This window comes from Haliotis cracherodii, unplaced genomic scaffold (assembly GCF_022045235.1).
Source record: "Haliotis cracherodii isolate W230 unplaced genomic scaffold, xgHalCrac1.p SCAF_3, whole genome shotgun sequence".
Taxonomy (NCBI): Eukaryota; Metazoa; Mollusca; class Gastropoda; order Lepetellida; family Haliotidae; genus Haliotis; species Haliotis cracherodii.
In genome coordinates, this window is record NW_027266286.1 from 62410076 (window position 1) to 62432605 (window position 22530).

The 22530-nt window shown below is 37.3% G+C and overlaps 1 protein-coding gene across 1 annotated transcript in view; it reads left to right on the top strand.

Moving 5' to 3' along the window:
- The first annotated feature begins 11438 nt into the window (after positions 1-11438).
- Positions 11439-22530, top strand: part of LOC139473673 (suppressor of lurcher protein 1-like) — a 426338-nt gene continuing 415246 nt past the window's right edge. Inside the window, exon 1 of the mRNA XM_071256369.1 lies at positions 11439-11458. The gene's annotated coding sequence lies outside the window, so the exon portion shown is untranslated. The remainder of the gene's footprint in view (positions 11459-22530) is intronic.

Genomic DNA, 22530 nt, shown 5'->3' on the forward strand with positions numbered 1-22530 from the left:
ATCAAACTTATATGTTTACAAAAATATTTGAAAAAATGATTGGACTGTGAATAATCTTTAAGTGTCTTCTGAGAAATTGCATTGTCTGGGCACCAGAAACATTCACAGAGCAGCATACTGAGATTCAGGATTGTTCCTGACAATAAAGCAACTGCTTCTTTTTTATCAATTTGAAAAAATTCAAACTTTGAAAAATAATCTTTGTCTCAACGAGTGCAAAACCTGAGACTTTATGAAGATTTGTAGGACCGTAATATTACTTTCATTTGTCTCTAAAGTTGGAAACTTTTTAAGGTGTTTGATACAAAAAATATGGCTAACATATTTGGCACAGTTCCACAGCAACATCATATTGGTAGATATGTAGAGGAAAACCAGTGTGGTGTGTTACACTGCGGTCAGCAATATTCCAGTTTGTCACAGCAGTCTGTAAATAATAGAGTCTGGGCCAGATGATGACACACTATCAAACAAGTCACCGACCTCGACAACCCTATCCATTTATGTCCATTCCATCCTGTCTCTTATGACAAGCATAGGTAACTTGCAACTGATACTATCATGGAATCCACAGGGGTGGCAAACCAGTGGTTGACAGTGTGAGCATCAAGATGTACTCATTCAAGCATATCCCTACTGTGTAGTGCCAGATCAGTCCTGTTGTATCACAGCAGCCTGCCTCTAGGAATGATGACATGCAGTCAAGCCCATCTTCCTGAGGCAAGGGCATTAACTGACTATAGGCTATTAACTTTCAGACTCGATCATAGCGCCACTAGTGCCTATTGGGAGTTATGGCCCTTCTATGTCCCTCCTACTGACAACCAGTATCACTTGCATTTGCTTCAAACAAAATGGCGTCTCCCTGTTAAGATGATCTGATAGATGATCAAGATCTATATTGTAATAAAATGAGTCTTACCTTGCAAAGTGTATCAAATCACTTGAGCACCTTGATTAAAAACATAACAAGATCTGTAAAATATCTGTCGATGTCCAGTTAGTGGTACACACGGTTTGCAAATCCTGTAGTTGAAATCCATGTTGTTTGTGAACTTGATGTCTAGTTCGTCTCGCAATTTTGATTGGACTATGCATAGACTTGTTAGTCAAGAAAAAATTTTTATTTATTAATTATTTAATTATCAATTATTATCCCTGAGAAGACATATGGCCATTTTGGGGTGTAGTTCCATGTGAAAAGAATAGCCGGCAGTAGCAATCAGCTACACCAAAGTGCTACGCTTAGGGTTATTATTATTTGAAATACATTTAGTGAAAGCTGCAACTAATATAACATTATATTGGAATATATTATTCCTGATAAAAAAAATAGTTTCAGATACAATTTTTCCCGATCCTTGCATCGAAATCCTTGAAAGTTATATCATTGGGTAAGTTTTAACCGAATCATCGGTAGATTCTAAGAAAGAGCGTGTACAACTGATTGCTGGTTACAGTTTAGTTTACGAGAAAATACACAAGGTAATCTTAATCCCTGCATGTAAAACAATGCTTAGCAGAACATAAAATACAATTTAAACGGTAAATCAACATGTCTTGTGATTTTATATCTCACATTTTAAATTTGTACTGACCAAGTTTCTTATCACCCATTCGTTTACCGAAATCGCTGAAGGGGTACAGTGTAATTTTTTTCGGTGCATAATGTTCGAATTTTTTTTCTTCAAAATACTGAATCCGCTAGAGGGGGGTGCGCTTTTTACTTGGGTGCGCACTATACTCAAGAAAATATGGTATTTTTTATCCAGCAAATTAAGCAAGGGCCTGGTTCCGTAGAGAAGGAAGCAATGACGTACTCCAGCCAATGACCTCAGCTTACAATGCAATACTGCTTGTTGGCTCTACTCCACACACTGCTTGTTGCCCCTACTCCACACACTGTTTGTTGCCTCTACTCCACACACTGCTTGTTGCCTCTACTCCACACACTGCTTGTTGTCCCTACTCCACACACTGCTTATTGCCCCTACTCCACACACTGCTTGTTGCCCCTACTCTACACATTCGTCACCAATCGCCCCTTTCCGTAACCTGCATGAAGACTCGTCCCCCTATCGATGAATGTTATGTGCGAAAATACGACAAACCAATCAGAATGCGCGTATGATTTCAAGTTCTTCATCAAAGAATCCTTCAGAAATATTTTTTGATTTTACATGTCTTGCATCTAAAAATATACCCAAGACACAGTTAAATGTGTTCAATCATACTGTATAATTTCCCATGTCCCGATGTGCTTTAAATTGCATCTGAAATATATATAAAATATGGGGAAAGATATGTGAACCATTACGCAACGAGTTGACAATTGTTTGAGGTATGTCCCTTTGCGCTAAGATGGAACCCAGTTGCAAAAATGGCAATGAGAGGGACACGAGTCGCTATTTGGCTTGTCCCGGAATAACACGAGTTTGTCACAAATGTACTCCACACACTGCTTGTATGTCAGACAATGGTAGGTTCATTTGACTTTCATGAGTTATAAACGACCTCATTTCATCAGCTTACTAAAAACACATACATGGCATAGTGGCCATTTGTATTCCTGGGTGATGAAGGGACTCTTTTTACACAAACCCGCGATCTATTGACAATGATTTTTAATGTCAAGTCTCACAACATTAGCTACTGGAACCCCCATGAGATCACGTCTGTATCACAATATTAAACAGACCATAGAAAAAGATGCAAATCTGACTATGACCTTTCATTTTAAATTGGCATTTTCTTCAAAATTCATCCTGATTACAAATATTTGGCTTTTCTCTCCTAAATTGTGGCATATTTGCTTGAAAAATCAGAATCCATAAAACGAAACCTGCATGAGCTTGGTTTGGCTAGAAAATATTTCATCTCAATGTTCAGCCTACACAGCACTAAAGATGAAAAATTGTACCATTTTCCAAATTTTCTAAGTGAATTGTGAAATGAATTACCGGAGTTGAGTTTTTAGCAGCTTTGAAAAACATCCAAGCACTTGATGTGATTGCCCACAAGGGAAGAGAGATTCAAAAACAGACCTGACAACACTAGCATTTTCAGTGGTGACATTTTAGAAACGGTTTCATAATGAAATTATGGTCGTCGTCAAAGATGATGCTAGTTTAAAGGCTCTGTCCTCCGCAATCGGTTTCACCCACGCCCACACAGCTGTACGCGCTGCAGTCATTATATTCAGATCATTTTCTGTGTGATGTCTAACCCGTATTAGTAATCAATTATGGTAATAAAGAGAAGACGGTATGTTTCTCAGGGAGTTGAGAGCATCCTCTGATGATTGTTCATATTAGGATTTTAATGATCAAGGATAACAGAATAGGTCAGTGTTGCTAATTATTTCTGACATTCGTATGTCTGATGTGAAACATGCTTGTCTCTCGTGTACTAATATCTATGTGTCTGCTTTCTGTTATCATTAACTGAATACATAATACTGATAGTCGTAACATGGTATGGTGGATCAGTCATGAAAGGCGCAAACCTCAGTGGAACTTCACAGAAAGTTCTTGATCTCATTGGTAACTGTAGAAATACTGAAGCATAAAGCTGACCTACCATATTCGAGGTAATAAGCGCCCCGCTCTAATAAGCCCCCGCGACGAGATTTGCTAATATATTGGCTTGTGAACAATCCCAATGAGCCCTCCTTCCTACCCTTTTCGCATTTAATACGCACTGCTTCCTTCCCCTATTCGTGTATAATACACACTTGTGTGATATATGCACCCTTTATTATTGGCAATTAAATTCCGGAAAAATATATCTGTCATACATAAACATTTCAGGCTGTCAGCATAAACCAAGAAATTTATCTTTGAACTCACCAAACTTTCACCAAAACAATATTCTAATAAGAGCCCCCTATGTCTAATTTTGAGAGCGCCCTGGGCGCTTATTACGTCGAATATGGTATATATTTATATATTTATATTCATACTCACCACCAAATGAAATGCGAATACCATGGATGTTGGTTAATATGAAGACCTACATATATTAGAGATATTAGATTGGTTTGATGCACAAACGAACATACGGGTATTATGTGTGAACCATTGCATTGAATGCATCGCATGTGACATCATAGATCCATGACTTGAGAAGTACCAGTTATCATGTTCAGGATTACCGTGGAAAGTTTGGAAATCATGTGCAGCATATCGTGATAAGAATAAAGACACTCTGTATTAACACTTGACTGATTGTTTTATTTGTCATTAATTGGTACACATTGGAAACATCTCTTCTTAATGTAGATACTTCTGGTTTGCGTTTTATATATACATACATACATACATACACACCGGTATATATATATATATATATATATATATATATATATATATATATATATATATATATATATATAATAAAATAATAAAGTCCACGTTAGTCCATCATCTTCTTTATATCAGTTTCATATACATAGTACTTTAGCTGTCTCATGACAGCTCTTCAGTGTAACTGACATTGACATATAATGACGTCATACTTATGATTACGTCATAAATTACAACTGTGACGTCATAATGTATTTACACACTCCAGCGACGACACCAAGTAATTTAACAATTGTAGCGATAAAATGAAACAAGGACTGAATAAATTTAAAATTATAAAAAGTACAAGGCAACCAAAAAATCTCAAGCAAATTCTTTGTCCATCCAAATATTCTTGTACAGAGAGTGTACCATGTGTAAGTAGATGTAACACACCAAGATGCGGCACGTGTAACATCATAAGTGAAGGTACTACTTTCCTTTTTTGCAAATGGCAAGGGTTTCAATGTGAAAGCCGACATGAACTGCCGCAGCAAAGATGTGGTGTATGTTATGAGATGTTCGGGATGCGGCGAAAACTACATCGGTGAAACCGGCATGGAATTAAAAGATAGAGTCACTGTACACAAACTGCAGATTAGAGACCCTAATGTTCGATGCTTAGGTGTCAGCAAACACATTGATGATTGCGGAAACGGGAAATTTACTATTTTTCCGTTTTATAAATTGTATACAAGTAACAAGCAGCTGAGACTGGAAAAAGAACAAATGTTTATCCAATTGATGAAACCAAAATTGAACTCTAGAATGTATTAATAGATTTGTCATTTCAATCGTAATTGTTGCACTGTTACTTTACAAATACTGTATATTTAATTCAAATGTCTCCCTACAATTGTTAAATTACTTGGTGTCGTCGCTGGAGTGTGTAAATACATTATGACGTCACAGTTGTAATTTATGACGTAATCATAAGTATGACGTCATTATATGTCAATATCAGTTACACTGAAGAGCTGTCATGAGACAGCGAAAGTACTATGTATATGAAACTGATATAAAGAAGATGATGGACTAACGTGGACTTTATTATTTTATTATATATTACATGTACACCGAGTGAACATTTACCTCATTTTTGTGTATATATATATATATATATATATATATATATATATATATATATATATATATATATACACATACATATACATATATATACATATACATATACATATATATATGTATGTATGTATATAATATATATATACTTAACCTTGTAGGAGTGAGTGAGGGAGTTGGAATTATCACTGATTTGAATTGTGTTTCGGTTACAGTATGTCATGACAGCTAGATGTAGGACGAAAGCCTAAAGTCGTGCACGTCTCAAATTTTAAGCACTTTGGTGAGCATGGGTATGGCCTTGAGACAACCTGGATACATAATCAGGGTGAATCTGGGATTTGAACCTTCAATCATAGGTTTCTGGTAAGCCAAAGGACAGCAAATGCAGCGCCTTAGACGACAGGGCCACCGTGACCCAGAACTGTGTAGGAACTTCAGCAGGGGACTTTTTTATACCACATGCGTAACATGAAAGGAAATAACCTAATACACCAAATAAGAAACTTCATTTACGAATTACCCTGACCTCAAAGGTAACTTCCAGCATACATAACCCTATTACCAGTTGTGTAGTCTGCAGAGTAAATGACCTGATCTCATTTGTTACCCTGCTCAGACAAAGTAACAAGGAACGACCAGGTTGCCAGATCCCTGGCATGTCAGGACTAGATGATAGGCGAAACGATTTATAGGACACTCTGTAAGATGGTTAAGCACCACTAGATTGTCAGTGACAGACTGTACACACAGGTTGTCATCCCTGATCTGACTTACAGTTTCTGTAGTTTTGTGGTGCCGAGCTGTCACATCAGTTGTGCTTCAGTCATGTATTTTTCAGCTTGTTTTTTAAATTGATATTTGAGATTATAATTTAAAGGAAGAGTTTATGGATGTCAGCTTCTTTATTATGAGGAACACAACGTTTCGGAGTATATACTTATTCCTTCATCTTTCCCTGATAAAGAAATTGACATCCATAAATTCTCTTCCTTATGTGTATCACTTCTAAATGCTTCCTGGGAGTTTGTTTTAGCTGTATATAAATAGATTATGCTAATATAATTATCTTTTTGTATCATCTTAAGAATTTTTTAGATCAAATTGGTTTGATGGAGGAGGGTGAATTAAAGAAATAAATACAAGAAGATCTATAAATAAATATATGTATTAAATTTTTGGACCAACTTGGTTTGATGAAGGAGGAAAAAAAACAACCTTGAAAGTAATAAACATTTCCTGACTTTTAGGGTAACTACTCAAAAAACAACTTCTGCAACTCCAAAAAACAAAACTTCTGTAAGCTGTAAATCAGACTGGCAGAGCATGTGGTCATGACCTACGATGACAAATTACCATAAGCAACATTTCAGTTATTTTCTTTATTAGAAAAATGTTCTGTTTCATGACCGTTTGGCTAAAGCAATTTGTTGATATTTTGCAAACAGTATGAAAAACGCCAACACTAACAAATTCACCAACCACAGCTATAACTAGGTGCCATTTTCAGAGAGACGCAAATGTGCATACGACAGTAATCAGGAAGAAGTTATATGATTGACAGTGACGCAGAAGTCATCCGATGAAATTATTTACACTTCTGCTGATGGCAAGAGGAAACTGCAGAAGAGTTGCTTCTTTTTCAATTTTGTAAGAGGCAACTAACAGGATCGGGCTCGCTGACTTGGTTGATGCATGTCCCAATAGGGTGGATCGATGCTCTTAATGTCAATCACTGGATTGTCTGGTCCAGACTCGATTATTTACAGACCGCTGTCATATAGTTGGAATATTTGCTGAGTGTAGCATTAAGCAACAAACAAACAAACAAACGTTACCATTCAATTTAATCAAAACATATCTGTACCAGACTATAAGCAGAGCTATTTTCCCTAAATCTCCAACTTCCCTAGGACACTAATGCACCTGGAAAAAAAGGACTTGTTAGACTTGACATTATGTTGAAAAGAGCCTAGAAATCTGTATTTTTAGAATAAAATGGTACTGAGCATTGAACACTATTTTAGTTAAGTTACGGCATGTCCCTTGATGCGGGAGGAAAGCCTGAAGTGATGCAGGTGTAGCAGGGCCTCGGAGTCATTCCACAGATGACATCCTTAACTTGTCAGCTTGCTGACAGGGTTAACCTCTTTAGTCATGTGAACAAGGCATCCGACCTCGGATCAGAAGGTCCATGGTTCAAATCCCATGACAGGACTCAGAAATTTTATGGCCGCTACATTGGCGGTCAATGTGGGGGCTGAGCATGTTCATATTAAATTGGAGCAAAATAAGCCACAGGACCCTACTATGCAGCCCGGGTCATGCCTTCTGTTGACTGGGGAGTATGTTGCAGGGCATGGAGTCATCCCACAGATGACATCCTTACCTTGTCAGCTTGCTGACGCGGTTAACCTCTTTGGTCATGTGGACAAGGCGTCTGACCTCAGATCAGAAGGTCTGTGGTTCGAATCCCATCACGGGACTCGGAAATTTTATGGCCGCTACACAGGTCTTGGACGTTTACGATTGAGGTTAAGCCTATGAGTACTAGCTTGGTGCTGATTGTAGGTTTGTGGAACACCAAATTGTGGCGTCTTAGATGACTCGGTCACCTGTGCCCAAAGACACTATCGAAGTTCCATGACAATGATATCGCTGTAATGTGTTTTTCAGCATTACATTGCTATTGCCAATCAGTGAATCGCCAAGCAGATGCTGAGGTGGACAAAGATGACCACTGGTTATTCTATTTTTTATGACGGACAAGTAGGCTGTATTGTGAGCTTATGGAGCAATAAATGTACAAAACAGAGTGCAAACTGTGTACAATCTCACTAAAATCAGATCTTAGTTCTTGCTATCGCTAAACAAAGATGTGAGGACATCCCATTATGGGTCACGTCAGAACGACCTTTCATCCAACCAGTCAAAGCGTCGCTTACCAGAACATGAAAGTGACAGTTGGAATGTATTTTCTATATATGCAACCTCAAAAACGTTAACACAGGGTTTTCCGAATGACAGTTACGACCCGTACGACTGATTCTGTCAAAATTATCGTCTGTCTCTCGGTTCCGTTGGATAAACATTTTAATGGAGGAGGTGTTGCACAGTGCGTACTAAGCACTGCAATACATTCTCGACCATACATTAGACATCCCAGAATGTTCGTTCAGTTTTCAAAATGTTAATCGAGAACTGTGTCAATCAGACAGAAATGGAATTCGCTAGGTTGAAACGAGTGCCGTAAAGCTCAAGTATATTGCTTTCTAATTGGCTGATGTCGACTTCTTGTTAGTCATTTCAGTTGTCGGTCAAAGTTCGTCAAATGTCGTCCTGACTTCACCTTAATTGGATGTCCTCAGATCTTTGGTTAGCGGCAGCGAGAACTATGTTCTAATTTTAATGAGATTGAACTGTGTAAATCTCAGTATTGGGTATCAACACAAAATTTGCAAACCATTACTCCATAAACACAAAAAACCATATTGAATTCTATTAACATAAAAACAGTGTAGATGACAGTATAAAATCAATGATATCGTTCAGTGCAATAATGCATCACAAGCCCTGGCCATTCTTTTATCAGCCAATCAGGAAACAGCGGTCCATTATGCGCATAACCTAACTTTTTTCGGTTTATGGAAACAAATGCAAAAATGTGCTTGGTTGGCCAATCAAAGGCCATGGAATCACTTGCACTGTATTTATTTCGGAAAAATGTGAATTATTGGGAAAAGGGTATGACATGTGACACAAACATGAATACTTGTAGCAACATGGTACTACAGCAGATGGAGGAAATCACGCCTCAAGTCACACTTTCATTTTGCACAGTTCGTGTTAATCGAAATGGATTAATCCACTTAGAGTTTTGCTTTCCACTACTTCCCAATTCAGAAAAATAGTGAAACTAGATTGTAACGAAAGTGGTGTTTATTACATTGTCAGATGAAGCGGAAAAGTTCAGATTTCTTCTGCCGAAATAGATTTATGTAGGTTCTTTGATACACACTCTAAAAAAGTAGCTGGTTAGTCTGTTGGAGATGAGATTACTGGATCTAATGACAAGATAGACCTTTAATGCTGAAATTGATTTGTAAAAAACAGAACTTGTCACAAACTGAAAGCTGTTTAATAAGATCAAGGAACTGTTAAAGTGAGCATAACATTGTTATGATGCTCATTTCATCTGTGTATATTGACGTTATTGCTCTTGCTAGGGTAATAATGTATTGCCTTCCCTTTCTGACAATTTCAGTAATGTCTTTATTGTAAAGGTTCATTGTTAGAAATGTTTTTGATGATATTTATTTCTTCCTAGAAAGATTCCAAAGAGGTTAAGCATGTAGTTAACATTTGTAGCCAATCCAAGTAACAAACATCAATTTACAATGGTGCATTTCAGATATGAATAATAACTCTTGAAATATTTGACAAATATGTTACTGAAAGTACTTTTGTCAGTTGAAACATTTGTTTTCATTTAAGCTCCATGGTCCTGTTTTCATAAGATTTCAATAAATAATATTATTTATTTCAATATTATTTATTAATCAAGCATGTTGTTATTCTCTGTTTGAGTAGGACCCCATTAACTAATCTTTGTCATAAGAGCCAACTATTTCCTTGAGATTGTTGCTTAAAATGGCTGTTGAGTTTGTAGTGAACCTGGCAGTGAGGTGAGGTGAAATGGGGTTTATCGTCTGTCCAAGAGTATTGCACTTATCTAGCGACGTACTTGCACATGCAGTGGTTGAAACTGGCACTAGTCCTATAGTCCTTGCTAAATTGCCCAATCATTAAGGTATCATAAGGACAAGTAGAAATTTGCAATTTTTAAGGGTTTTGCTATGTGTTAACATTATAAGGACTAGTGGACTAAAACTGTTAGTTTCTATCGTTGACATATGTGCCTGATGGTCTTGTACAAGTTGGACTGATGCCAGTTTCCTAGTACCAACCCACTCGGGAAGGTCCCGGGTAGAATAGGTCTTCAGCAACCCATGCTTGCCGTAAATGGTGACTATACTTGTTGTAAGAGGTGACTAACAGGATTGGGTGGTCAGGCTCACTGACTTGTTTTATGAATGTCATCGTATCCCAATTGCGTGGATCGATGCTTTGATGTCTGTCACTGGATTGTCCGGCTCAGACTCGATTATTCATAAACCGTCGTCACATAACTGGAATATTGCTGAGTGCAGAGTTAAATAACAAATAACAAACAAACTAACAAACAGTACAAGCCCTCTGAGATACCATGTCACAGCTAACATGGATACCCCACCCAGACACAGTACACCATACTGACTCTGAGCCGACCAGTCCTTTTAACAACAAATATTATATTTAAACGTCTTTTGGTGTGATGCGTCGGGGGAGATCAAACCACCTACCTTCTGCTCTGCAGACAGACACCATATCCACTAGGTCATGGAGGTGGTCATGGCATGAACGTTAACCTGGAAGGATGATCTTAAGAAAAGTTTCTGTCTCAATGATAGCGTTTAGTATTGTATGTGACTGCATACTTGTAGTGCCTAAGCCCACTGAGATACCATGCCGCAGTTTTACATGACTACCCCACTCAGACACAGTATACTGACTCCGAGCTGACCAGTCCTTGTTTTAGCCCCTTAAAGCGGAGCGTCAGACAGGGTAACAACAAGTACCATCTTTTAACGTCTTTTGGTGTGACGCGGCCGGGGATCGAACCCCAGACATATCTAGACGAATAACACTCTTTGAATTCTCTGACGAAAGAGCATCTTTCATTGTACCTCAAAAGTTGTGAAGATAAATGTAACATTTTTCATGACTGCCCTCCCTGTAATAAATTACCAGCCATTAAATAATGTTAAAATTCATTACCTTTTACCTGAAAAAAAATAAAACTGTGATATTTTCTTGTCAATCTGTCTCTATTTGTACATGGTGCCGGTCTGTTTGACAAGCATATTGTATTTTCTTTCTATGTGCAATATTTTCAGGTACCTTTGAGGGGATCATGCCCACATGCTAATAAGGTAGGCACATTTTCTATATGAAGGCTACACATACAGAATACTGGATACCAATCTACCATGCTTGTTTAATGCTGTTAATATAACAGCATGTGATGTGACTTTTTTGAAAATAGGGGGATGAAACTCAAAATAGTCAGAAAAAATGACCCTAGTTGCATTTGTCTTGTTTAATATGAATAAACCTCAAAATTGAATATCCCAGCAACTCATAGACATTGGAAATTGGACATCAACATTGAAATTTTACTCAACAATAAAGTCCCATCATGGTCTGTTACAGCCTCATCAGTGACATCCATTGGGGCCACTTTTCAATAAATAGGGGATATTTTTTAGAAACTTTGGAAACTAAATATGATACTTATGATAGCAATTGTTTCAGGTCGTTGTGTCGGTCAACCCCCCCAAACCCTCGGGGTTTTTTAGCGAGGCAGCTAAAATTTTTGTACACATCATGGCAGAACTTATGCACATTACTTAACAATATGGTGGATGGTATCAGGTGTTTTGAAGTTTAGCCGTTGTTATAATTACATTCCAATAAAAAATGTGTGGACATTTGCATTGCACAGTCAACTTTAAATATCATACAACAGTTTATAGAACTGTCTGGAATAGATACATATGCCTGTATCTGACATTTCCTCACAGTGAAAGTAACATCTTATGAGTCGTCTCCTAGGCAACTAGAGTTTCTATCATCATATTTAGTAAGCCCTTACCAAACTATTTTCTTGTATTACAGATTTCTTGTTTTTATTTGTTTTATGATGATGTTTATAAAAAAACAAGAAAATAGATTGGTCTGGAATACTTATTTCAGTCAGTCAGAATTATTATGTCCATTGTTGACTGGGTTCAAGTCTATGATTTCAAGCATGTTTTTTCCATGATTAACACAATGATACATGGTTTTAATAACTTTGACAACTGATTAATGTTTTCAGAATACATTTAGATTGATTAACTGACAGGATGTTTTAGTGACCCTGTTAGTTATTACTTGATGGTATTTAAACATCTTTACAGATGATAATGTTCGAAAACACACTGAACATATTCCTGTATATATTGCTGTCTGAGACTCAATCTCCAGTATGCATGGCTAGAAGATATATTGTTTGGTATATCTATGACATTGCCATGGTAACGTTAATTTGGATAAATCATGAGTTTCTTTTTAGTTTTATGATCTAATGTTCCCATCTTATTAAAAAATCAGCAAGAGGTTTCAGCAATAGATGATATTGTATTGTGTTTGAGTATAATTGTATTTTTAAAATTGTAGTTGAGAATGATAAAACTTGAACACAAACGGATCCACTGTTTGGGGAACAAATTAAAATTTAACGCATTTGAGCAGATACTAAAGTACTCACTGAAATGAACAAAAACTGTTTTCCTCAATTTAAAAATCGACACAAAGTGTTACGTAGCTGTAAATACGAAATAACAAAACAACTGGAAAAGAAATAGTCTGGATTTGCTAGTTTGATCTCAGTGAACAATACAAAATGTACTTTACAGGAGGTAATTTGTCGGCACTTTCAACATTCAAAAATAAAACTAAGTCCAAATTGACATACCAGAAACAGACTATAGGCATTATGCACCTGTTCTCACCTGTCGTCAAGGTGTCATAGGTCATGGACATTCACCTTGATCTACTTTTTACACCTGGTTATGCCCTGTTTCACAATAGTCTGTTTTATTCACATTTTTACACACTTTTACGTGTAAAAAGGCATAAAAACATTTGATACGCTGTATTTGTGCCACGGCCCAATTAGTACTAATTAAGTTGTTTGAATATTTACATATTTTGTATATTAACTGCATTTATTTAAGATCTGAGGTCGAAAAAACAGTTTTTTTCATTTCCGTGAGTACTTTAGTATTAGGATATCTGCGGTATGTAAATGTATATTAATAATAATAATAATTTGTAAACAGTATGGTATGAAAAATCAATAATAATGTCTGATTTGTGTGAGGATAGGTGTGTTTTAAACGTGAACAAATGAGAATACTTTCAAAATCATTTCAGTATAAAAATAAAAAACCATCTGTTCTCATGTTTCCATCTATGTAAGTCTTTATTAATACCTTGCCTCTCTTAAACTCTTTCTTAATGTGTCCTGTCTAATATTGTTTGCCCTCTGATATTTCTACAAAAATCAATTTCATGTTGTATCATTGTAGAAAGTTGTTTCAAAGTTCCATGAAATTTAATTTGTGTATTTTTTTTCTTTCATCAATATTATCAAATGGCTCATGCTAGATTTTATTAAGGAAATTAATTAATTGCCAGTGGGTATGTAATATAATGCATGTTGTTACAGATGACATGAAATGTACACTCGTCAATTTCACTCGTCAGTTACAGTCATGTTGTTCTTTTCACCCTGAAACATACAGCCGGGGCTGACTTGAGCTGTCAGCAACAAGCGTTGAATAAAATCATTTTGTCTGGTGTTGTTGGTATTATTTCCTGTTTTTCTGGTTATATATTTTGAACCAAATGTTTTATGATCATGTTGCTTCTTTTCAGAGTCTTTTTTCAGTTGATGAACATTGCATCAGAAAAAATATCTACATCAAGAGGATTTTCAAATGGTCATGTAATGGACAATTGATGTTTTGAGAATTCTTTCTGAATGTGGTATATTGTGTAACATATGTGTTTTATCATCAACACATATTTTAGGTCTGGTTTGTTTTCAGTGCTAGTTATATATGATCAAGTTTGGTTCAAGATTGTTGAGATTCATGGTCTGTTTTCAGTGCGTAATCAATTTAGAATGGCCAAGGGAAAATTAAAAAGGTCACCTAATTCATGCACGGGACATCAAAGAAAACGATTTGTCTGTTCCAAGTTATCTGTTTACGTTATATGATAAATATGCTTTGTGTTCATCCTGGTTGTGAAAAGGTCAGCCCCACAAAAGTGGGGGCATTGCCATTGATGGGTTCATTCTTTTAAAAAGATCACCACGAATCTGTTTGATTAAATGACAATGAATCAATACTTATTTCAACTCCCATTATTTTGATTATTTGATTATTCAACCCCACTCCTGCCAAGAGCTCCAAGCTCCTCACAGTGACACCTTGTTCACTTAGCTCTTTGCGAAGAGGTAAAATGTGTCCAACACTGTGAAGGAGCTTGTAGTTCACATGTTGATGGCAATCGTCACCATTCACCCCTTTCCGTAACCTGCACGAAGACTTGTCTCCCTATCGATGAATGTTATGTGCGAAAATAGACAAACCAATCAGGATGCGCATATGATTTCACGTTCTTCGTCAAAGAATCCCTCAGAAATATTTTTTTTATTTACATATGTCTTGCATCTAAAAATATACCCAAGTCATACTGTTCAGTCACTGTGTTCAGTCATACTGTATAATTCCGCATGTCCCAATGTGCTTTAAATTGCATCTGAAAAAGATATAAAATGTGGAGAAAGATATGTGAACCATTAGGCAACGAGTTGACAATTGTTTTAGGTATGCCCCTTTGCGCTAAGACGGAACCCGGTTGCAAAAATGGCCATGAGAGGGACACAAGTCGCTATTTGGCTTGTCCCGGAATAACACGAGTTGGTCACAAATGATGTTGATGGATGCTGTATGTTCTGTTTGTGTTATCACAGAGACCATGTACTGGTATATGGTCTCTGGTTATCAGAAGCATTTGTATGGGAAAACCTGATGCCAACTGCTGCATATATATCCAATTGCTTGCACCATGATTCAAATAGATGCTGCTCTACCAAAATGCCATACTTAAGAATGAAAATCATTCAAAAATATAGCTTTTACAGTCTCCTGTACCGTTGAAATGAATAAGGATTGTCCACATAGTTCATGTGATATAAGAAATATTTCACACAAGCACTGTCTGAAACAACCTGTTATGCTCTGTTTATTCTTATGAATTCTTATGCCTGGGTTGGTGTACTATACTATGCTTGTTGTAGGAGGCGAAGTGTATGCTTGTTGTAAGGGGCGACCAACGGGAACAGGTGGTCAGGCTTGCTGACTTGGTTGATACATGTCATTGCACCCCAATTGTGTGGATCGATGCTCATGATGTCAATCACCTGACTGTGTGGTCCATACTCAATTATTTACAGACCGCCACCCTTTAACTTGAATTTTGTTGAGTGTGGCATTAAACAGACAAAAACAAACAAACTGCAATAATTATGCAAATTGTTTAATAAGAAGATGGATTTCTTCAGTACTTCTCCCTTTTATGATTTCAAGTATATCCACAGTTTTTTACATGTAAAACATAAATTAATAAGGATAAAATAGATCTATGGGTCATGTAATTTTTTTAGCAATGACAAAATGTCATATTTTCATGTTAGAAACAGACAGTTTTTTTTCTTAAACATACATACGTTTTATGTGTTTCATTGTACTATTTCCAAACAATATATTCATATATGTGTCGTATTAATACAAACAGTGTGTAAGCTTAATAAAAAACCTATATGTAAAATCATGGGCTTTTAATGTTTTAAAAAATCCAGAATAATGTTCAGTTGAACCTTTCTCAAAATATGAAAGAATCATTCATGATATATTATATATTTTTTAAATCTTATTCTTAAATCCAGGATGGATGGCAACATGCTGTGAAAATGGTTATGCTTGATTGGGTGATGTCTGCATGAACGGTGTCCATGTAAGAAATATATTTGATATTTTATGGCTCTTTAAACAGTTTCACAGTTATGTCTGTTGTGAATCAGTTTTTTTTATATTTCACAGAAGCAATAAGATTTCATATTTTAGTATAAGCGAAAATTCCATGGAGACAAACTACTTGGAAAAGATTGAAGTTCATGACAAGTGGTTGACAGTTCATATAGCTCTTTGAAAAACATGAGACTTAATTCTTTATAACAACAATTTAGGGCAACTTGTTTCCTCTTAATCAGGGGGCGGTCGGGTAGCCTAGTGGTTAAAGCGTTCGCTCGTCACGCCGAAGATCCGGGTTCGAATCCCGCCCTGGGTACAATGTGTGAAGCCCATTTCTGGTGTCCCCCGCCGTGATATTGCTGGAATATTGCTAAAAGCGGCGAAAAACCATACTCACTCACTCCTCTTAATCAGACGAATAACACCGAGCCCCATCACTACATCATCATTATATTTAATTGCCTTCTCTTTCTTTTACCTAATTGGCTTTTCTCATGATATCGCTATAATTGTACATTGATCCCACCTTGTGGAAACATATAATCATATTAGGTCAATACGATTTTTTAGTATTCACCTGAGGCAAGAAATAACCCTGAAATGTGATTTTAAAGAATAAATTTATTCAATAAACATTTCAAGTTCCTGTAAGTGTTCAGTAGTATTTAAGGTAGAAGTATGTGAATGTCTATAATAGTTTCATTGAGACCATGAATCATCTTTTGAATTATTGTATAGCTGGTCACAAAATATTTGATTCGATAGGGAAATATTTGTTTTATTTTGTAGCCAAAAGGATTGATTCAGATACCTACTCCAATGAAGTTTGAGATGCATAAACAATTACTCATATCGTAGAAAAAACATTGTCTATTTAGGCTGAAGAAACTCGCAGTGAATTGTTATGGAGCATGGTTTGAAAGCAAACATAAATTGTCTACATCCTCTTATTACAATCATTATTAGCTGAAGTCAATAATGTCACGAACACTGCTCAAGAAGTCTTTAGGTAAATGGCATGTGTATTTTTGTAGTGGGATATTTAAAGGTTTGATGACATTTTGTTTAAGAGCATTTTGATTTCAGTGCTTTAGTGTAACAATGAGCTGTATGCTATTTGTTGCTGGGGATGAACCGTTGCTTGGAAGAAATTCTTATGATGAATATACTGACCAGAAAGATGTAGTTGATATTGCTTTTTGACAATAAGAAAACAATTGCTTTACAGGGTCATTTTACAGTTGTTTTTCATGGTGGACCCTCAGATTAAGAGACTAAAAACCAGCTATAACAAACTATGCATTCAAGAAAATAAAGGGATGTTGGAGACATCATCTGAAATTTATACAGACAGCTAATACATTTGTTTTGTATGTGAGTCTGTCTGTCTGTCTGTCTGTGTGTCTGTGTATGTGTCTGTCTGTCTGTCGTGTTTTGATGACCATGTGTCTTGGTGACTCTGTGTGTTAAAACATCAGTGACCATGTGTCTTGGTGACTGTGTTTTAAAACATTAGTGACCATGTGTCTTGGTGACTATGTGTGTTAAAACATCAGTGACGAGGTGTCTTGGTGACTCTGTGTGTTAAAACATTAGTGACCATGTGTCTTGGTGACTATGTTTTAAAACATTAGTGACCATGTGTCTTGGTGACTATGTTTTAAAACATTAGTGACCATGTGTCTTGGTGACTATGTGTGTTAAAACATCAGTGACCATGTGTCTTGGTGACTATGTGTGTTAAAACATCAGTGACCATGTGTCTTGGTGACTGTGTGTTAAAACATTAGTGACCATGTGTCTTGGTGACTATGTGTGTTAAAACATCAGTGACCATGTGCGTGGTGACTGTGTGTTAAAACATTAGTGACCACGTGTCTTGGTGACTGTGTGTTAAAACATTAGTGACCATGTGTCTTGGTGACTATTGTGTTAAAACATCAGTGACCACATGTCTTGGTGACTATATGTGTGTTAAAACATCAGTGACCATGTGTCTTGGTGACTCTGTGTGTTAAAACATCAGTGACCATGTGTCTTGGTGACTGTGTTTTAAAACATTAGTGACCATGTGTCTTGGTGACTATGTGTGTTAAAACATCAGTGACGAGGTGTCTTGGTGACTCTGTGTGTTAAAACATTAGTGACCATGTGTCTTGGTGACTATGTTTTAAAACATTAGTGACCATGTGTCTTGGTGACTATGTTTTAAAACATTAGTGACCATGTGTCTTGGTGACTATGTGTGTTAAAACATCAGTGACCATGTGTCTTGGTGACTATGTGTGTTAAAACATCAGTGACCATGTGTCTTGGTGACTGTGTGTTAAAACATTAGTGACCATGTGTCTTGGTGACTATGTGTGTTAAAACATCAGTGACCATGTGCGTGGTGACTGTGTGTTAAAACATTAGTGACCACGTGTCTTGGTGACTGTGTGTTAAAACATTAGTGACCATGTGTCTTGGTGACTATTGTGTTAAAACATCAGTGACCACGTGTCTTGGTGACTATATGTGTGTTAAAACATCAGTGACCATGTGTCTTGGTGACTATGTGTGTTAAAACATCAGTGACCATGTGTCTTGGTGACTATGTGTGTTAAAACATCAGTGACCATGTGTCTTGGTGACTATGTGTGTTAAAACATCAGTGACCATGTGTCTTGGTGACTATGTGTGTTAAAACATTAGTGACCATGTGTCTTGGTGACTCTGTGTGTTAAAACATTAGTGACCATGTGTCTTGGTGACCATGTGTTTTAAAACATTAGTGACCATGTGTCTTGGTGACTATGTGTGTTAAAACATCAGTGACCATGTGCGTGGTGACTGTGTGTTAAAACATTAGTGACCACGTGTCTTGGTGACTATGTGTGTTAAAACATTAGTGACCATGTGTCTTGGTGACTATTGTGTTAAAACATCAGTGACCATGTGTCTTGGTGACTATGTGTGTTAAAACATCAGTGACCATGTGTCTTGGTGACTCTGTGTGTTAAAACATCAGTGACCATGTGTCTTGGTGACTCTGTGTGTTAAAACATTAGTGACCATGTGTCTTGGTGACTATGTGTGTTAAAACATCAGTGACCATGTGTCTTGGTGACCATGTGTGTTAAAACATCAGTGACCATGTGTCTTGGTGACTATGTGTGTTAAAACATCAGTGACCATGTGTCTTGGTGACTATGTGTGTTAAAACATCAGTGACCATGTGTCTTGGTGACTATGTGTGTTAAAACATCAGTGACCATGTGTCTTGGTGACTATGTGTGTTAAAACATCAGTGACAATGTGTCTTGGTGACTATGTGTGTTAAAACATCAGTGACCATGTGTCTTGGTGACTATGTGTGTTAAAACATCAGTGACCACGTGCATGGTGACTATGTGTGTTAAAACATCAGTGACCATGTGTCTTGGTGACTATGTGTGTTAAAACATCAGTGACCATGTGTCTTGGTGCCTATGTGTGTTAAAACATCAGTGACCATGTGTCTTGGTGACTATGTGTGTTAAAACATCAGTGACAATGTGTCTTGGTGACTATGTGTGTTAAAACATCAGTGACCACGTGTGTTGGTGACTATGTTTCTGAACCTGATGATGAACTGGGTGCCAAATATTAATTTGGTTTGATGAATAGAATAGTGACATGGGTACATGGGTTTATGGATGAAATATTCTGTCAGTACTTAAAGAAGTGAAGGGCTGAAATTGCTGGAATAGCTCAGCATACAATCATACATTGGTTATTAAAGACTGACGCTTGGTTGATAGCTGATTGATACAGAAGTTCGACTCAAAGACTATTATCACATCATCAAACGTCAATATCACATCTCTCTCTTTGATTCACCTTTTAATCTGTCCTACACTGTCTTTCATCTTGGCAAATCGTTGAAGCTTCCTATTCCTCGTTATATTCCCTCTTTAATACTGATCCTTTTCCATTTTTTTCCCCATACTTTTCCAGGATCCAACTTTTTGTATGTCCCTGTGTGAATTCTTCTTATTTCTTTCAATTTGACTTCCAATTTCCTTTTGGTATTTTGTCTTCACACAGCAACACAAGTGAAAACCATCCTGGAGGAAGTGATGAAATTATTTTCATGTTCGACATGTACGAAAAGCAGTATGTGTTAAATCTCACTCACTCACTCACTCACTCACTCACTCACTCACTTACTCAACAATACTGTTAATCACACTTTTGTTCTAATTCCTTTTGCTCAAATGAACATAAAATATTTACCATGTGTAATCCCTACCACAGCTGACAATCACAAATAAATACACTTGTCAAACGTGTAAAAATTCCTTCAAGTCAATCCAAAATCTGTCCAAACCACTGTGTAGTGCACTGACTTTGAATGGTTCAACACATTCAGTGAACACCTTCATCATGTGACTTCGTGACAGCACCTTCTTTGTCATCTTTGCGAGGCAAGAGATTTAACTGACTTTAAAAGTCCAGTTTTCACCCTTGACGAACTAGTCTGGAATTCCTGGGTTCGATCGTAGCACCACCAGTGGCTTTTACGAGTTATGTCCCTTCTGTGCCTATCATATGGACCAATCAGATTTCACCACTGGTATCACTTGCATTTGCTTTAAAAAAAATGGCCACACCCAGGCAAGATGATCAGATCGATAATCAAGATCTATATTGTGATAAAATGGATCTTACATCGCAAAGTGTATCAAATCATGTGAGAACCAAATTAAGAACAGGAAATGATTTGGAAAATATCTGTGAGACACCGAGTTGATGGTGGACATGCTTTGCAAATCCTGCAATCGACCAAAATCTGCATGACAGTTTATGAACCGGATTTCGATTTCATTGTGCTATTTTGGTTGGACTATGCATAGACAAAAATCTAACTCCATAATACCAGCCTAGTTCGGCAAGGGTGGAAACTGGACTTTTATTGTCAGTTAACTCTCATCCCTCAGGAAGATGCTTCTTTGTGCAAAGTATCCTGCTGCAGCAGACAAACTCTTGCTGTGGTTAACCCGTAATAAATAAACTTCTTGGGATAAGAGTGATTCTTCTGAACCTGACTTTGTCTTGTCCTGGTTTGACTGTAGGTTACGATTCCTTGTGATGTATTCTCAAACAGACTTAACGGACAAACAGACTAATCTCATAATCCAACATATCTCATTCTATATATCACCCATCACACACAGTTAGTGGGGTAGTGTAGTGGTTAAAGCTGTGCTTGCATGCATTAGCTGGGTTTGATTCCTCCCATGGTTACAATATGTGAAGCCTGTTTCTGGTGTCTACTGGGGGCGGTTGGGTAGCCTAGTGGTTAAAGCGTTTGCTCATCACGCCGAAGATCCGGGTTCGATTCCCCACATGGCTACAATGTGTGAAGCTCATTTCTGGTGTCCACCCGCCGTTATATTGCTGGAATATTGCTAAAAACGGTGTAAAACCAAACTTGCTCACTCACTCACTCCACTTGCCATCATATTGCTGGAATATTGCTATAAGAGGTAAAGGACACTTCACTCACTCATGCACCTTCAGTGTACAATGATATCTTAATGTCATAGAAAACACTTTGCTCAACTGACTCAAGTTTTTGTGGATATACCCCTATGACATCATGTAATGTCGACCACCTCCGTGGTCTGGTAGTAGCGCGTCCACTCGGAGAGCGGAAGGGAATGGACCCATATTGTGCTGAACACCACCACCCCACATATTACGTAACGATTTTTTATTTCCACCACCCCACCCAAAACACACTCTGTATCCACATCAAGCCTCCTCTGAATGTCTATCATAATTGAATAAATTTTGTATTAAGTAATGTTCAAGGTAATCATTTTATTATTTGAAGAAACAGAAATGTGTCAATTCTCCACCCCCAACCAGGGGCATGGGGGGTCCCAGTCATCTAAGGCGCCGCGATTCGCTGTGCAGAGTTGTGTCCCTTGGGCACGCCAGAAACCTAAGATTGTGGGTTCGAATCCCGTGTCGCCCCGATTATGTTTCTATGTTTGTCAGCACCATACCCGTGCTCGTGGGTTTCACTGAAGTGGTAAACGTCTGAAACCTGCATCACTTCGGGCTTTCCTCCCACGCCATAATATAACTGGAATAATGTTAAAAGCGGCGTTAAACCCAACTCACTCACTCACTCACCCCCCCACCCCCCACCCAGCCATTTTAGTTGTAAGTTTTGCGACCCCTCTCCATTGCTGTGTCATATTTTCATCCCCCCATCCCCTTAATATCACCAGCCCCCATAATAAAAAAACAGTCGCCAGCATCCCTGCTTTAATGTGTGAGAGCTTCAGTAAGATGGTCTTTGTGGATGCACAGTCTCAGCATCT